Source organism: Panulirus ornatus, chromosome 56, assembly GCF_036320965.1.
Source record: "Panulirus ornatus isolate Po-2019 chromosome 56, ASM3632096v1, whole genome shotgun sequence".
Taxonomy (NCBI): domain Eukaryota; kingdom Metazoa; phylum Arthropoda; class Malacostraca; order Decapoda; family Palinuridae; genus Panulirus; species Panulirus ornatus.
Window position 1 is genome coordinate 14,739,852 of NC_092279.1, and position 18,809 is coordinate 14,758,660.

General features: G+C 49.5%; 1 protein-coding gene across 2 annotated transcripts in view; it reads left to right on the forward strand.

The window, feature by feature from the left end:
* The window catches only part of mGluR (metabotropic Glutamate Receptor), a 439,303-nt gene that overhangs the window by 238,092 nt on the left and 182,402 nt on the right, over positions 1-18,809 (forward strand). The window lies entirely within an intron of this gene.

Genomic DNA, 18,809 nt, shown 5'->3' on the forward strand with positions numbered 1-18,809 from the left:
ACGTAAACCGTATCATCGCACACGTTTAAAAAAAAAAAAAAGACATCAAGTCTTCGAATGACTTTAAGAAATCCCTTTAGCGTTCTTCTGGCTCGTATATGTGTCGCTGATCTAAACTGGCTTAAGATTCTTCATAAATCATGAGGGCGCATTACCTCATGCTGTGCACCAGCCTGCATGGCAGGGGGGGCAGCGGGCGAGAGAGAGAGAGAGAGCTCCCCTCCCTTCCCTCCTCCTCCCCAGACTCATAACCTCACATATTCATAGCAAAACTTCAAGCTGCTGCCGATGATGTACGACGTTCATTACCTACCCACCCTGTGAGACAACACCATTACCGCCCCTCTCCCAACCGCCCCTGTCCTCCCTCCTCTCTCTCTCTCTCTCTCTCTCTCTCTCTCTCTCTCTCTCTCTCTCTCTCTCTCTCTCTCTCTCTCTCTCTCTTCCCCCATCTCCCAATAAAGTCCGCCCGGGGTGACCAGCTTTCCGTAATTACCCCCCCCAGCTTGTGCAATCCACACGAGTTATTTCCTCTGGTTCGCCGGAGATGATGCCTCTCCCTTCTCATTCCGTGCCCCTTCGGCCAGCCTGCTTGTGTTTCCTCTCCACCACCACCAACACCACCACAATTCCCCTCCCACCACATACATCCATCCCCACCACGTCTCACGCTCCTCCCCCGGGGTGCTCGTGCTAGTTTCGCACCCCCCCCACACCCCACGTTCGCCACAGCCGTAGATACTCTCCCCACCACAGTCCTCACCTTTGAACACGACGGTACGACCATTGGGGTAGGATGGCCTGGCGTCTTGACCATTCGTGTAGTGTCGTGCCAAAGGGTCGTATCCTCGTCTTCAAAGGGGTAATCTTCACACTTCCTCACCCTTTGCTCAAGGGTCGTATCCTCGTGCTCAAGGATCTGCTCTTCCCACCCCAACCCTTTACAGCTATTTCCTCCCCACCACTATACACTCCCCCAACCCCAGGCAGCCTTGTCTAATCTCCCCGTTGACACGCAACCTTGACCCACAACTTGTCTCGCCTTGTCTTTTTCTCATCTTGGCCGCCATGTCTGATCAAATTAACTTTCGAGGGTTCCTCCTCTTCCCCAGTGGTGGTGGTGGAAGGGTAAAAAGGATATCAGAAAAATAAAACTATCTATCTATCTGTTTGTCTATCAGAGAGAGAGAGAGAGAGAGAGAGAGAGAGAGAGAGAGAGAGAGAGAGAGAGAGAGAGAGAGAGAAACATAACTTATATTGCAAAGTTACATATTCTGTGATTTGGGTGAATCGTATCGCCATATTCTTAATGCATCAGTACATGGGTTGCTTATCGATGATATGAAAAGAAGAGGAGGTCATTTTTGTAGTAGTCTGACGACACAGCAGCGAGTACCTCCAGCAGAATACAGGAAAGTTTCTTCTCCTTCCCTCCAGTTGAGGAGACTGCATGATTGAAACTCCCTCCCTCCTCTCGCGTATCTGGAAGCGTAGAGATTTCGCTGTCGTTTCAGTAAAGTTTCTTAGAAGCTCGTAAAATTATGGGAGGTATTATCTATAAACATGATAACATATATAATTGTATACTCTATATTCTTACTATACTCTCTTTATCTCCTTTAGAATTTAGGTGTCTGTATTTTAAGATTTCAAACAGTTTTGTATTCTTACCAGATAAACTGCATTTCTTCTTCGTCTTCTCCTCTCATTATAAACCACAGTTTACAGAACGTCATAATGACTCTTAAACTAATACACTTGCCTCCCGAGAGAGAGAGGAGCGAGATCCCAAATCTCCGCTCATAAGATTTAAGTTCCTAAGTGACTTAAAGACTTCAGCTCTCTCTCTCTCTCTCTCGCTCCTCATGAACAGGTAATCCAGGAGATTCCAACTCTTTCCATAAACCCTGAAGCCGATGATATACAGTATGGCACTTGTTTTACCCCCTCCCCAAGCGAGGATGATACACTTCCTTATAGTCCTAGATAGAGTCGTAGGTGCAGTGATGTACTAAAGGTGTCTTTATTCTCTTTCTCTCCTGTTGTGTGAGACGTAAGGGTTGTGGGAGTTGTGTCCTGTGCTGAGGAGTGTTGTATATTCATTTAAAACATCAAGATGCCATTTTGTGGTTACGTTTTTGTCTTCCTGTCTCTGTATCTCCTCGAAGTTTTTTTTTTTTTTTTCTAATGGGTTGGGTCACGATGGCAACAGCTCACACTGGCACATCACCATCTCTCCCGTGTATCAAAATGTGACATGGATCGCGCCAGCGTCCCGGGACGGCGACGTCCGACCGTCCCCGAACGCCACGGCCGTGTCATTTAAACTGGGCAGAGAGACCCACCCGAGGCCAGGGAGATGGGAGAGGCCGTTCATCATTCCCTAACTTCCTCTAGTCCCGAGATCCAGGAAGGAGGGGGAAAAAATATAAGAAAGAGGAATCCTACTGGAGGGTCAAGAGCCCTCACTTGCGTATCCCTGAGTATTGATCATGAATAATCAGGACCTTTTAATGTCCTCCCTCAAACGGGCGATCAAAGAAATGGCCTATCGCGTCTCTCCTCACAACACACACACACACACACACACACACACACACACATACACACACACACACACAACACACACACACACAAACACGCACACACGCACACACACACACACCGTTCGCGACCTCATTAATCCACCACAGATGTTCTCTTGCTCCGGGGAACGCTGATTGATGCAGTTAACCCCCTCCCTCTTCTCTCTCTCTCTCTCTCTCTCTCTCTCTCTCTCTCTCTCTCTCTCTCTCTCTCTCTCTCTCTCTCTCTCTCTCTCTCTCTCTCGTGTGAGGGCAATGACGGCACAAAGAAAATAGATGAAGGGAAGGAAAACGACGGAACGCCTCGTTTGTTGTCGGTAGTAAAGATAAAAAAAAAAGGGGGGGGGGAGGGCGCTTGTTTGATCCTCGTTGAGAATATCATTGAGGATGAGGCAGAGAGAGAGAGAGAGAGAGAGAGAGAGAGAGAGAGAGAGAGAGAGAGAGAGAGAGAGAGAGAGAGATGCTTTTTCTTTTGTCACACATTCACGACGCGTTATATATCGTAAGAGGATTTAGCCTCATCATGTGATGAATGCTTGAATTGTCTGCTCCTTCCGTCTTTGTTATTGTTGTTGAAGCCTTGCTTTGTGTGAGGGGACAGAAAAACACCTCCCTCATCGAGCCCAGGCAGTATGAGGACAGGAGATAAAGGGATGGAAAAAAATGAAATGAAAGAGTTTTTGGAGAGATGTGATTTTATTTGGAGGAAAACGATGGTGAATTAGGCGTGTGGCGAGGCGACGAGGAATAGGAAGTGTGGGTGTGTATGGTCCATGTGCAGGGAAGTGGTGAGGCTAGGAAGTGTGGGTGTGTATGGTCCATGTGCAGGGAGGTGGTGAGGCTAGGAAGTGTGGGTGTGTATGGTCCATGTGCAGGGAGGTGGTGAGGCTAGGAAGTGTGGGTGTGTATGGTCCATGTGCAGGGAGGTGGTGAGGCTAGGAAGTGTGGGTGTGTATGGTCCATGTGCAGGGAGGTGGTGAGGCTTGTACTTCCCCTGGGGGTGGGGGGCTGGCTGCTGTCTACAGCCACCCGCTGTATCGTTCAGCTTAGACCATTTAGCCCAATCAAGCTTTGACCATTCAGCGCTGTCAAGCTTAGACCATTTAGCCCAATGAAGCTTACACCATATAGCCCAATCAAGCTTTGACCATTTAACACAGTCAAGCTTAGACCATTTTACACAGTCAAGCTTAGACCATTTAACACAGTCAAGCTTAGACCATTTAACACAAAGCCTTTAAGCCGGATTAAAATCATCTTACCCGAGTCGAAAACATGATCTCCCTCCCCTCGCATCTTATCTAATTAAAAGCATTTCTTCTGGAGTCGCCCCTTGATACGAGGGAACATGGCCCTGCCGCCCTCGCTGGGGTAAAGGTTAGGATGAGTAGTTTTTTAAAACCTCTTTCTCTCTCTTGCGGTTAGTAACACAGCGACCGTCTTATCTGTAGCTTAGAGGCTTGCTTAGCCAGTCGATAACACGTGTGTGTGTCTGGTAAGCGTGTGTGTCTCGTGTATCTGCTTGCAACACGTGCATGGGCCCCGTGTTTACGTTACTTAATATCTTTTTTTTTATACGTGATCGCGCGCGCGCGCGCGTGTGTGTGTGTGTGTGTGTGTGTGTGTGGTGCCTTACGCCAGACCGACTTCGTATTAAATCAGTCGGAAAGTGTTTACATTAAACGAAAAGGTGCCTTTCAAAACAGCATAAAAGATAAGGATCCGTCATATTGACCGAGAGATTTAAGTAATATATACTTACCTGGCCAGGGCTCGTCTTTGAAGCAGTTTGCTTTACCTTCTTTGAAGTCCAGAGGCTTCAGGTGTGTGTGTGTGTGTGTGTGTGCGTGTGTGTGTGTGTGTGTGTGTGTACATCCTGGCGTGCCGCTTGCCATGCAGGAGAGCGACCGCAGTTCTCCCCCGTGCGGACGGGCAGTCCACCAGTCCATGATATTGTTCCGTCTCTGTGCCCTGAACTTAGACACACACACACACACACACACACACACGTATTCGTTCGCTGGTGATCTATTTTTCCCCCACCGCCGACTATCAGGTGACCTGAACGTGCATTACCATGCACCTGGTAGCTGGCATCACCAGTGAAGCATCTGTGTGTGTCGTCTTTTTTCTACGTTGACATCGAACCATTTTACTGGGTCAGTATCGGCCTGGCCCATTTTACTGGGTCAGTATCGGCCTGGCCCATTTTACTGGGTCAGTATCGGCTTGGCCCATTTTTCAAATCCCCCAGATTCCAGTTACAAAGGCAATTATACATTTTTTTTTCTTATTTATTCCCGGTGATGCGCCCTTGCGACGGACTTCTGTATATGTATTAAGGCAAGCGTGTGTCCTCTCCTCTCCTCTCGTCTCGTCGTAGTAGAGATGCTTCTGGGATGTTTAGTTAGTTAGGTAGTTAGTTAGTTAGTTAGTTAGGTAGTTAGTTAGGTAGTTAGTTAGTTAGTGAGGTAGTCGGACAGACAACAGCTGCAACTACTCCACAGCAGCAGCAGCGCGTGGAATACTTTCGTTTAAGACGCGTGCCTGGAGAGCGAAATCCTGGCGACGCGCACACAGACACACTCTCTCTCTCTCTCTCTCTCTCTCTCTCTCTCTCTCTCTCTCTCTCTCTCTCTCTCTCTCTCTCTCTCTCTCTCTCTCTCTCTATCTATCTATCTCTCACACACACACCAGGTGCATCGCCCTGGTCTTGTCTCAAGTGTTCCGTCCAGAGGCTCCTTCCTCCCCAAGGCTGCGCTGCTAACAGAAGCAGGGAAGCGTGGACTGCTTTGAGGTGATAAGTTCTTGACGCAGGCAGCTTCAAGGCTGCGCTTTGTGCTAGATCAGGGTAAGGTGGGCTTCCGTGGTGGCCAGTGGGTCAAAGACGACTCTCTACTACCTCCTGAATGGTAGGAGAACTTATCGATATATATATATATATATATATATATATATATATATATATATATATATATATATATATATATATATATATATATATACTAATTTCATAGGTCTTCAGTATATCATTAGTGAAATGTAAACATTGTTTTGATATATGATTACGTCCGAGCGATAAAATACCTTTGCATTACTATTATATTGTTATTATTATCATAATAGCATTATCATTATTATTATTATTATTATTATTATTATTATTATTATTATGACGAGGGAGTTTGCACACCATGTGCCAGGGAGGGATGATAGTGCTATTCCCTCGTCAGGGGCAGGAAGGCCCGCCCTCACACCAGACGTCGTCTCCAGTGATGATCACATCTGACATTTCAACGTCCCTGGTCGTCTGGCATATCCTCATCTGCATATTTCCATCACGGCGCATGATTGGGGGGAACTGAAGATAATCTAAAAGGAATTTAATTTTGATTAGACAACATAGTGATCTCCCCACACCCCCCCCCCACCTTACCCTTACCCCACCCAACCCCAACCCCCCCTTTACCTCACCCAACCACCCTCCCTTACCTCACCCAACTCCCCACCCCTTTTTTTTTTATCTAACTTTCCTCCCTCTCGCCAGCAATTCCATTTACAAAGAGATTTGACAGCATGATTACTCTCATTATTCTGTCATTTTGAAGTTGCTTCAGGTATTTGTATTTGACGACTGGGCTGGGGGTGGGTTGGGGGGTGGGGGGGAGGCTGGGCTGGGCTGGACGGGGGGGGGGGGGGGTTGGGAGGCTGGGCTGGGGAAGGGATACGAATGCTTTAGTCTTTTTATTTTCCTTTTTTTCTTTTTTTTTTTGTTTTTTCCTTATTGGAAAATGTACAGGAATGGTGTTCGTCTGAAGTCGTTTGTCACAGTTTTCAACAAATGGTCACCAGAGTCTGTGTGTGTGTGTGTGTGTGTGTGTGTGTGTGTGTGTGTGTGTGTGTGGACGTAATGCTCACTCTGTCTGAGTTCAGTCTATCCTTTTCGAAGAGAGAGAGAGAGAGAGAGAGAGAGAGAGAGAGAGAGAGAGAGAGAGAGAGAGAGAGAGAGAGAGAGAGAGAGAGAGAGAGAGTCAGGCCGCTGGTGATGGCGGTGGGAGGAACACGGTGGTGCCCCCCCCCCCCCCCCTCGGCCTTCCGGGAATGTCTCTCGTATTTAATGGATAGTTATTGTTGACGCCGCCCGCCGCTAAGTGGGCATCAGAACGGAAAACGGAACCTGGGGTGGAGCGGGGGATGTGTGTGTGTGTGTGTGTGTGTGTGTGTGTGTGTGTGTGTGTGTGTGTGTTACAGGTAAGATACATATCATTGCCTGGTCGTGTTGTGTGTGTCCACGATAGCCTGCCTGGCTGGTCCTTCCCTCATCTTGAACCTCAAACAGGGCTTGGCTGGTTGAAGGCCAGGGGATCAGCGATACCTAAAGTCGATTCAGGCCAGGGGGTCAGCGATACCTAAAGTCGTTTCAGGCCAGGGGTCAGCGATACCTAAAGTCGTTTAAAGCCAGGGGTCAGCGATACCTAAAGTCGTTTCAGGCCAGGGGTCAGCGATACCTAAAGTCGTTTCAGGCCAGGGGTCAGCGATACCCAAAGTCGTTTCGGGCCAGGGGTCAGCGATACCTAAAGTCGTTTCGTTCATTATGAAAGGGTCAGCTTGTTATCTGTCGTTATCCTTCACCAGATCACACGTAAAGCTTCTTGCTAGACTAGGGTTACAACGACCGTCTCGGTCTTGGATCTAGGTGATGCAGAAGTGTCAATATGAGAAAATGGAATGTGGTGGAATGTCACCGTGTGGGGTAGGAATTTCAATCATCGTACTATATCTCTTTATATCGTCATCTACTCTGGACCTGCTGGATTACGCGGTAGTGTGTAGTATAGATGATATAGGAGTTCATATAAGCTTATACTTTTGAGTCGTATATGTTCGTTTGTTTGTTATATTGGTTGTCAGTGGAGTTGAAGCACATCAACTCCCTCTATACCGAGGTATAGACACTCGTGTTCATAGTCCATTACCAGACGGTCAGATACTGTGTGTGTGTGTGTGTGTGTGTCAGGGGAGCCTAATGGGGACCTAATGGTTCTGTCTGCCTCTTAATGGGACTGTTGACCTCCGCCCTCCTCCCCAGCTGCGCGCGCGCGCCTCCCACCGCTGGGTGTTATCACCGTTGTTGACACCACAGCGCTAAAGGGGGGAATATCTGCACACTTTAGTGTGTGTAAGTGGAGCGGCTGTGTGCGTTATGACGCATCATGAGAGGGGCTATGCTCTCTCTCTCTCTCTCTCTCTCTCTCTCTCTCTCTCTCTCTCTCTCTCTCTCTCTCTCTCTGTGTGTGTGTCTGTGTGTGTGTTTGTTATACACCTGCCCTCTCTTTTATTCCTCCAGAAGTAAAGCATTGTTATATTGCTCTATTATCTTCGAGAAAATTTTAACTCGTTCGTCCACCAACTCGCTTCCCTCCTCTTTCCCTCTTCCTCTTTCCTCCCTCCACCCCACCCTTTTCAAGTGTTCGCCTCCCTCCTCCTCCTCCTCCTCCTCCTCCTGTAGCCCCTTGCCCTGTGTCTAACCCATTACAGTATCAAGAGCGGATCAGATAAATCCATACATGGTGAGGGTCACACACACACACACACACACACACACACACGGTGGACCACAGGAAGACCCTCCCCTCTCTCTCCCTCCCTCCTTCCTCCGCAGGCCTGATGCGCCCAGCGGTGGCCCTCATCTCTCGAGTGTTCCTCCAGAGAAGAAAGGAAGTGTGTGGGTGGCAGTTTGTCTCCATAACTCCCCATCCTCGTGCCTCTTACAACAACAACAGCAACAACAACAACATCCTTGATCCAGCTGGGTTGTCGGGGGGGGATTAGACTCTCTCTCTCTCTCTCTCTCTCTCTCTCTCTCTCTCTCTCTCTCTCTCTCTCTCTCTCTCTCTCTCTCTCTCTCTCTCTATCTATCTATCTATCTAACTATTCATCTGTCTCTGTATTTATCTATCTCTATCTATCTATTTATCTTTCTATATATCAGTCAATCTATCTATCTATTTATCTCCTTGATCCAGCTGGGTTGTCGGGGGGGGATTAGACTCTCTCTCTCTCTCTCTCTCTCTCTCTCTCTCTCTCTCTCTCTCTCTCTCTCTCTCTCTCTCTCTCTATCTATCTATCTATCTATCTATCTATCTAACTATTCATCTGTCTCTGTATTTATCTATCTCTATCTATCTATTTATCTTTCTATATATCAGTCAATCTATCTATCTATTTATCTATATCTACCTACCTATCTATCTATCTCGCTTGCCCTGCCTGCCCTCTCTGGGCCCCCTTGGAGAGCATCATCATTGTCACACGGTGACTCGGTACTCACTCTCCGTCCTGCCATCGTGTGTCCCCTCCTCCTCCTCCTCCTCCTCCTCCCTCCTGCCGTCGTCTGCTTCAGGTTAGAGAGCCGGGAACCTTCACGTCGTGTTCAGTTTGACAGGAAAATGCCATCCGTGAGGAGTGGACGCGCTTGTGCCCTTCCATCCTCCCTGTTTAATAACAGGGTGGGAAGAAATGTGAAGAATGCCCGGTAATATTCTCTCTATCGTGAATATTAGTCCCCCTACCCTCGATATAAACATTCTCTATAACCTCCGTGACGAGGAGGGGACAACTCATGGTTCGTTTTCTGTTATGTCTCCGTCTCCTTCCCCTCACCTCGTCTCAAGTGGGAGAAGCGACGTTGCTCAACATGGAGAGAGAAAATGATGGGTGTGGATGTAATTTACGCAGGTAGGTAGATCGGTCGGTGGTTAGGCAGTTAGCTGGTTAGGTCGGTCGGTCGGTAGGTAGCTGGGTAGGTAGGTATAGCTAAGTTCGGTCGGTATGTTGGTAGATCGGTCGGTGGTTAGGTATTTAGCTAGTTAGGTCGGTCGGTCGGTAGGTAGATGGGTAGGTAGGTACCTAAGTCGGTCGGTAGGTTAGTAGATCGGTAAGAGGGTAGCTAGGCCTACCGGTAGGGAAGTAGGTCGGTCGATGGGTAGGCCGGTAGGGACGTAGGTAGATAAATTAGGACGTAGGTAGGTAGGTAGGGACGTAGGTAGGTAGGCAGGGCAGAGAAAAAATTAAGTGTGGAGGGATGGTAGGTAAGGTGTGTGTGTGTGTGTGTGTGTGTGTGTGTGTGTGTGTCAAACATGCCCAGGGAATAACGGGCAAACATGAGTGAGTTAGAATGTTTACTATTTGTTATATATACTACCCCAGTAGGGCACCTGTTGAGATGGAAAAAAGGTAGAGGAAAATAAACGTTATCCTCACAGAACACCGTTTTCAGATAGTTTCATAGAAAACGGGAGACCTTACATCCTCGCTTCTTTCAATCCTGTCTGTGGATTTCTTTCATATTTTTTTTTCTTCTCTTTAACTCCCTTTCTTTTCGCGTTCTCTTTGCCCTTCTTCTTATTTGGTCCTCATGTTCTGTTGACTGTCCTCATTTCCTCTCCTTCTTCCCCCATTCTCTTCCTCTCTTTCTCTGTCTTTTCCTGCCACCCCCCCAACCTGTGGAGGGGGGGGGGTCCTAGAGAACCCAGTACACTGGCGTGAGTCTCCTCCTTCATCCCAACTGTTGACTCGGGCAAGGAGGGGTTGGGGGGAAGAAGGGAAGTGGGGGTGGCCACTGTTAACCCAGGCAACCCCAGGCGATCTGGATAATTGTCTTACGGACGATAAGCCAACCAACGAGAGGAGGAACAAGAAGTGGACGACTGCAGACGAGAGACGAAACGATAAGGAGGGGGTTGGTGGACTAATATAGTAAGAGAAGAACGATGAATAACGGGAGATAATGATAATAATAGTATCATTTTACAGTAGATCAAGTCGACCAATTCATTTACATAAAAACAAATTGGCCACGAAAAAAAAGGCATTTCGGTGCACCGGTAGAGAATATAACCCTCATTCTAGTTTGATGTTGATAAAGCCAGTAATGAAATCACGAGGAGAATAAAATCCGCATGGAACGCATTTTGGTTAATGAATAAAGCTCGGGCAATTAGAGGCAGCTTTGTTTCCGATAAAGCTTTCCTCTCCCCCCCCCGCCCCCTTTTCCCCACACTGCGACGGCCCGCCCCCCCTGTCCCTCCACCCCAACCCACCCCACCCCACCTCCCCAAAAAAAGAAAAAAAATTATTAGCGTTCATATGAATGGTAGTGATCAGCGGCCTCATTCACCTCGCTTCTACATTTTAATTTCGTTTCTAATGATCCGTGTGTGTGTGTGTGTGTGTGTGTGTGTGTGTGTGTGTGTGTGTGGTGGGTGTGTGTGTGTGTGTGTGTGGCTGCTTCCACGGGAGAGGTAAATAATGAGCCATGTGGCCACCTGGTGGGAGTGGGAGGGAAAAGTCTTATGCCAGCGTGTGTTAATGATACGTCAGGAGATCCACCACGCGTAGCGTCTGGACGTAATCTCCTTCCCATTACCTGTACAACGCCTGGAGGAGGCCGACCAGAGGGTCGAGTTAGCCAGGCGTCTGGGCGTGATCCTCTTCCCTCACCTGTATAGCGCCTGGAGGAGGCCGACCAGAGGGTCGAGATAATGGGGCGTCTGGATGTGACCTCTTTTTCACCTGTACAACGCCTGGAGGAGGCCGACCAGGGGGCCGAGTATGCGAGGCGTCTGGGGGTGAGCCCTTCACCTGTACAGCGCCTGGAGGAGGCCGACCAGAGGGCCGAGTTAGCGAGGCGTCCGGATGTGAGCCCTTCTCATGTACAGCGCCTGGAGGAGGCCGACCAGAGGGCCGAGTTAGCGAGGCGTCTGGGGGTGAGCCCTTCTCATGTACAGCGCCTGGAGGAGGCCGACCAGAGGGTCAAGTTAGCGAGGCGTCTGGGTGTGAGCCAGTCACCTGTACAGCGCCTGGAGGAAGGTATTTATAACTCGTGGGAACCGCCCGACTCGTTCCTCGGGGTTTAAAGCCAATGTTCCTGTTATAAGTTGTTTCCGTCAGGGAATATCTGTGGAGGAGATATGCTCTCTGTATCTAGAATTTACGTGGCATGCATTAGTTAGTTTTGCTGGCATATCTGTCTTTTACAATCTCACTGTCGTGTGTATCATTACACATTTCATTTATTTCCTTATATTTATTTTACATGTTCCTAGTTAGCATCAGTGACTCTTTCTTTTACCAAGACGGATAAAAATGATTGTTTGGCCACTAAATTCCATCGGAATTTTCCGGCATCGTGATCTTGTTGTGTCGCTGTAGACGTCTTCTCTTTACGGTTTATAAATCTGATTTATCTGCGGGGCAAGACGGTGGTAGGAGAGTGGAGGGACGTCAGAGCGACATTAGCCTGAGACACGAGGACTTACGAAGAACGTATGTGAGGAGATTAAACATAAGGTCAAATATCACGTCCATTGGAGGCAGAGGGACGATATCTTAATGCTTGTGGACGCCACTGACCTCCTCCTCTACCTTGCCACTGGATGTCAGGCAACAGGAGGGGGAGTTATTATTCCCACTTCGGCCTGGACGAGGGTAAATGTCACAGGTCCCTCGTCTTGTCCAGGTTAACACTGGACTTCCGGGTGTTTCCACGTGTTCTTGAGCGAGGCGGAGGTACGACCCTTGAACACGGCGGCACGACGCTTCAGCATGGCGGAGTTACGACCCTTGAACACGGCGGTACGACGTTTCAGCATGGCGGAGTTACGACCCTTGAACACGGCGGTACGACGCTTCAGCATGGCGGAGGTACGACCCTTGAACACGGCGGTACGACGTTTCAGCATGGCGGAGTTACGACCCTTGAACACGGCGGTACGACGCTTCAGCATGGCGGAGGTACGACCCTTGAACATGGCGATGCGACGCTTCGTCGAGGTGGAACGACCCTTGAGCACGCTATGGTTCGACCCTTTTGGTGTGATGACCAGGCCTTTGGCTCGACATCGTAAGGGTTTTGCCCGTCGTGGGCAAAAGGTTGAAAAAGGAAAAAGTGGCGGTGAACCAGAGAGAGAGAGAGAGAGAGAAAGAGAGAGAGAGACGATGTTGTTGCCGTAGAAGTTTCCCGATGAACTGTATCGCACTGTCTGTATCCGACCAGACTCTTAGTTGCACACTACACTGTCTGTGGTACGCCACACTGTCTGTGGTGCGCCACACTGTCTGTGGTACGCCACACTGTCTGTGGTACGTCACACTGTCTGTGGTACGCCACACTGTCTGTGGTACGCCACACCGTCTGTGGTGCGCCACACCGCCTGTGGTGCGCCACACCGCCTGTGGTACGCCACACCGTCTGTGGTACGCCACACCGTCTGTGGTGCGCCACACCGCCTGTGGTACGCCACACCGTCTGTGGTACGCCACACCGTCTGTGGTACGCCACACCGTCTGTGGTACGCCAGCTTACAATTATCGTACCGCTGAATAGTTGGCTCCACTTGGAGGATCGAGATGATGGGAGGGAGAGTCTGGTCGATCGTAGATATTCTGCCCTGGAGAATATCGAGGGTCGATCTTTAAGGGCGGCAGGCAAATATTATAATATTTATCATCCGTTGAATAAGAAAAATAAACGCTTTGCCGATTCCACACACACACACACACACACACACACACACACACACACACACGGTCATTATGGCACTATTTACACCCCGCACTTGGACAAATGGTCGTCATTCTAGTCTCTCTGTCTCTCCCTCCCACTAATTCTTTCCCCCTCATCTTGTATCGACAAGCCGATTAGCATATCCGGACAAAGTTTCCACATAAATATGCAGATCGGCGTCTTGTGTCTCCTGCGGCCTCTGTGGGAGGAGGAGGAGGGGGTGGAGGGGGGGAGGGGAGAGGAGGGGGTAATCTGCATATTCGGAGGGAGGGTCAGATGACGCAGGGAAGAGCGGGAGAGAGAGAGAGAGAGAGAGAGAGAGAGAGAGAGAGAGAGAGAGAGGTACTTCCCTCGCCTGAATTTATAATGGTGCTGTTTACCTGTGTGTGTGTGTGTGTGTGTGTGTGTGTGTGTGTGTGTGTGTATGTGTGTGTGTGCCTTCATCTGTCCTTGTTAGCGTTTTGGCTTCTTTTTTTTTCCAGTGTTTGTGTGTGTGTTTGTGTTTCTCTATCCTGTGACCAGAGTAGATGCGTGTTATCACACCTCTGTGACCAGACATCTTCGTCGACACGGTGAAATGACCCTGAAATAGACACTCGATCTATCACCCACCCAAAACCCTGAAATGACACGAGAGCTGTCTGGGCAGTGGTAAGTTACCCCAAGCTGAGTCTTCGGCTCATCCTCTTTCGAAACCCTAATGGACCAGAAGGGTGAGTTTCGCGAGAGTCGAGTGGAACCGGAGCGCTAACGAGCAATAATGGGAAATGTTGACTCGCGAGTAGTGAGAGAGGAGGGAGGGAGAGGAGGAGGGAGGAGGTAGAGGGGGGAAAAAAAGGGAAAATAGATAAATTCCCCACGCGATTATTCTGAATCGAGAGCACTAAGGAGGTAATGATTCTCTCTCTCTCTCTCTCTCTCTCTCTCTCTCTCTCTCTCTCTCTCTCTCTCTCTCTCTCTCTCTCTCTCTCTCTCTCTCTCTCTCTCTCTCTCTCTCTTTCCGCCTCTTCCTTGTATATCAACTGGCTGATAAATTTCTTTCGTGTGTGTCCCCCCCCTGATGGTGTGATCGTGACACGAAAGTGCACTTGGGAACTTAACGTGTTTCATTTCCCCCGCGGTGTGACCCTTGAACTTTGACCCGATCCTGGTCAGGTCAGACTTCTGGGGGGGGAGTCCCCCTCCCTACTGTACCACCAAAGTTTCGCACCATCTCGCTGGCCGCAGTCGTGTTTGTCAAGGGTTCCACACGGACGCCCGGTAAGCAGGGGGTCTGTGTGGGAGAGGTTCAGATAAACCAGTTTACCGGTCGCTCCAGAGAGGCAAGTTTAACCCTAGTTTAATGAGATAATGGCTCCCGTGTCCCCCAAGGCATTACGCAGCAGTCAGCCCCGATCTCACGGGCGGCCGTGGATCGCACACCACACATTCTTACCACAGTGGCGTCTTGCCACACCACACCACACATGGCCGCCGTACGGTTACGGTAGAGGAAATAACATACGAAAATGATAGTCAATTGCGCCCTTTTTTCTTTGGTGGAAATTGTTTTGCAAGGATTTGAAGGCAGTGAGAAGCCGTGGTGTGTGTATGTACGTTGGGCGTTCTCCCTCATTATTGTGAGTTTCCTGTAGGAAGCAGTGGCGTATCCTGGGTATGTCCCTCATTATTGTGAGTCTCGTATGAGGAGGCAGTACCTCAGCTTTGGGGGTAGTGCCCCTACACAGCGCGTGCAGCAGCGGCAGTAACAGCAGCAGTGAACACACACAAAACGGGCGGGGACAAGCGACACAGAGGAAGAGCGGCGTAGAAACTGCGTAGAGTGTTGTGGCCCTGGGATGGTAATAGAGAAAACGGAGGGGAGGGTAGCCTGCCTTGCTGAACCTCACACACAAAAGAAAATTTGTAAGTGTTTACACTGTTTGTCAAGGTTTAGCCGAGCTTAAGCCTTAGGTTTATGCGTTTGATATTTAATTTTCTTTTCTTCCTCTCTGATTAAGTACCAGGCGGTGAGTAATGTGTTTACAAATGTTCTTGTAAGATAAGATGTTTTGCATGGCTCTGTCGAAACGCGATGGCGTGGATGAGGGTGTGGAACTGAGGTGTTTTAGGATGTGTTTTTGTTTCTGTGTGTGTGTGTGTGTAATGGGGTGGGGTTCTAGAAAGCTTAGAAACAAGGGCCTTCTTTTTTTTTTTTTAAAGGAGCGGCGTTCATTGGTTCTTCCTTCTGTCGCCTCACGAGAGAGAGATAGGGCGTCGATTGATTTTTATCTTATCTTTCAGCACAGTATATTGGGCACTGATAACGGCATGGTATACGTAGAGACACAGCTCATCCCACTTCGTTCGCACTGGGGCCCCCATCGTCGGCCCTCCGTTGTCTTGGTGCCAGCCACTCCTCCGTGGGAGTTGGTCGAGCGTTTCACATAGCGTCTCCCGAGGCGTCCCCACACGACGCTTGGCATTACCTTCACCCCACGACGTTGCGAGACGGTCGCACGGGATCTTCAGCGCGGCCGGTGGGATAGGCTGGGTCCCTCTCTATGACCCACCTGACGGATCGGGTCAAGGAAACACCAACCCCGGGGTCAGGGTTTCACGGAGAGCTCGCTCCGCGACCTCCTCCTCACGACACGGAGGTTGATGGAGAGAATCTCCCTTCCCAAGGGGCACCATACCTCCAGCGGCAGTTCATCGCTCGCACGTTAACCTATATCCTTCCTGCAGGTGTGGAGGAACTCCGCTCCTCCGAAGACCAAAGGTTTCGTTTGACTCGAATAATCCAGAAATCGACTCTTTTTTTTTTTTCTCGAACTCTCGAATCACCGACGGGGTTTTGACATTCCTTCCCCCCCGCCGCTGGTGCGCCATCCTCCACGGTAGCTGTGCAAGACAGTGGCACAGCTTCGCTGGTGGCGTTCGGGGTTCTCTTTGCGAACCTCCGATACACACAGCTTCACCACCCACGACTTGAACGTAGAAATTCGTTATTGGTCGCTTCAGAACGGTTCACCGGCGGCTGTGTATATATATTTTTCCATTTCACGTGATGGATCATTTTCCCGTCCAGACTTGCACGCCAGGAACAGCACCTTCACTCCGTTGCATCTTTATTATCCACGGAAATTACGAAATTCTACCGGAGGTTCGATTACCCTTCTCTCTCTCCCCCCCATGACCGTACTGCTCAGGCAGGCGCATCTCTTGTGTCTCATTCATTACCATGCGAGCGTTCACGAGTCTTCAGCTGGGAGTCGAAGTGCTAAAGATGCCGTGGGTCGAGACGTCCTCGTGGGTCGAGACGTCCTCGTGTACTCGAATACTCACTGTTGTGGTTAGGTTACCTGGAGGGGTAGGTACATGACGTGGTTTTATCCGTGGAGTGAGAGGATCCGGACCCGGCCCTCTCGCCCATAACCAGATTACTGCCACACACACACACACACACACACACACACACACACACACACACACACGAGTAGATGGGGGGGAATAAGAAAATGTGAATCAAAACGACAGATTTCAATATCGTCTCAACTTAGACCTAGAAACCCCCTCATACTGCCTGGGGTCTGGTTTGGCCATTTCTCAAGCGGCCGCGACCTCATACATCCACAAACGCGCGTGGAGGGAAAGGGAGAGGGAGGGGGGAGAGGGAGGGGAGGGGAAGGGGGGAAAACCAGCTGGGAAATAGAATTCAGCGCCGGAAATGCAAAACCGTCGCTGATTTCATTTAAGAGTCACAAACCTTCAAGATTGCCTATTGAAAATCTGCGTGCGTTGAGCTTACGATGGCCACACACACACACACACACACACACACACACACACACACACACACACACACACACACACACACACACACACACACCAGACCGGCTTGTTATCACCTCATCTGTGTTGTTAATCACGTTGTTAAGTTATGACGGTAATGCGTCATGGAACCTGTGTTCATCATATCTCTGTAGTGGTATTTTTTTCTGTAGTTCTCTTACTTTTCTTTTTTCATATTCTGTGAGGACCTGTTCTGAGATGGTGTCATTGTAACTTGGACACCTCCTTAACCTCTTCGTAGTGGGGGGATATCCTCTTCGTAGTGGGGGATATCCTCTTCATAGTGGGGGATATCCTCTTCGTAGTGGGGGATATCCTCTTCGTAGTGGGGGATATCCTCTTCGTAGTGGGGGATATCTTCCCCGACGGTTCACAGTGGAAGTCGTTGGGTAAATGCCTTTGGAAAAATAAATACTTCCTCGTCTCTTTGTTTTCTTTAGGTCTGGTGTCTGCCATAAACATTTGGACTCCGTTTATCTTTCCAAGATGTAAGTAAACTCTGCCTGAATATTGAATGTTTTCGAACTCCACCTGCGGGTGGCGGGGGCTTGTGTTTATACGATGTAGGAATTCCGTCGCATTGGCGAAATAAGAATGTAAATAGTGTACAAGTTGTGTTGTGTATGTAGTGTGTGTGAGGTTGTGTGTGTGTGTGTGTGTGTGTGTGTGTGTGTGTGTGTGTGTGTGTGTGTGTGTGTGTGTGTGTGAGGATGGAATGACCTCTGGAACTTGGCCTCTTGGTCTGACCTCTTAATCTTGGCTCTGGCGTTGACCTCTGGAACTTGTCTGTTGGATGGAACTTGGGGGGGGGGGGTGACCTGGTGTGATCTGTGGAACTTTGCCTGGCGTGACCTCTGGAACATTACCGCGGTGTGCCTGGAACAGGACTTTCGTATGACTGGAAGTGAACTGGAACATGACTGGACCCAGGAGAAGACTGTAAAGAGACCCCCCCCCCTCCACCGTACCTTTCACAACATAGGCCAAAAAAAAAATCTTAACAATGTTAATGACATTTTTTTTTTCCTTTTGCCTCTCTCAGGTTCCTGGAAACCGTCATGGACGGAGAAGGTCAGACTAGACACGCTCGTAGTAATGAGGACGAGGCAGGGGGGCGGGGGGGATAATAAGGGTCAGGTCATTAGCATCATCTTGATGAAACACAACCCCACCTCACCCACCACCACACTCACCCCCTAGTGAACCCACCACACAGCCCCACCACATCCACCACACTCCCACTCAGTAAACCCACCACACAGCCCCACCACACTCCCACCCCCCCAGTAAACCCACCACACAGCCCCACCACACCCACCACACTTCCCCTCAGTAAACCCACCACACCTACCACACTACCCCCCAGTAAACCTACCACACCACCCCGCCACACCTTCCACATTCCCCCAGTAAACCTACCACATCTCGTCATCATCCACTGTTCATCTTGAAACCTGGATTTCCTTTCTGCATATATAACAGCTGGGTAGTGCCATGTTATATTACCTGGGTTGGTCTACGTTGCGACCAATGAACCAGGGCATTGATGAATTGTTTGATTGCATCACTCAAGATGTATGGTAGACCTGCCACCGCGGTAAATGCATCATCCATTCTCGTTTAGCGCCCCGTTAGTCAGTTGAGGAACTGCTATCACACTCGACCTGACGCCCCATTGAACCGACTAGACCAGTCGGTCAAGACGGCCGGCCACTCAGCGAGGGAGTGAGTCAGGGACCCAACAAGTCAGGCCAGACGACCGGGTCGCCAGCACGTTTTTAAGCAGTCACTCTCTCGGCTGTTGCCTCACGCCCTCGGACAAG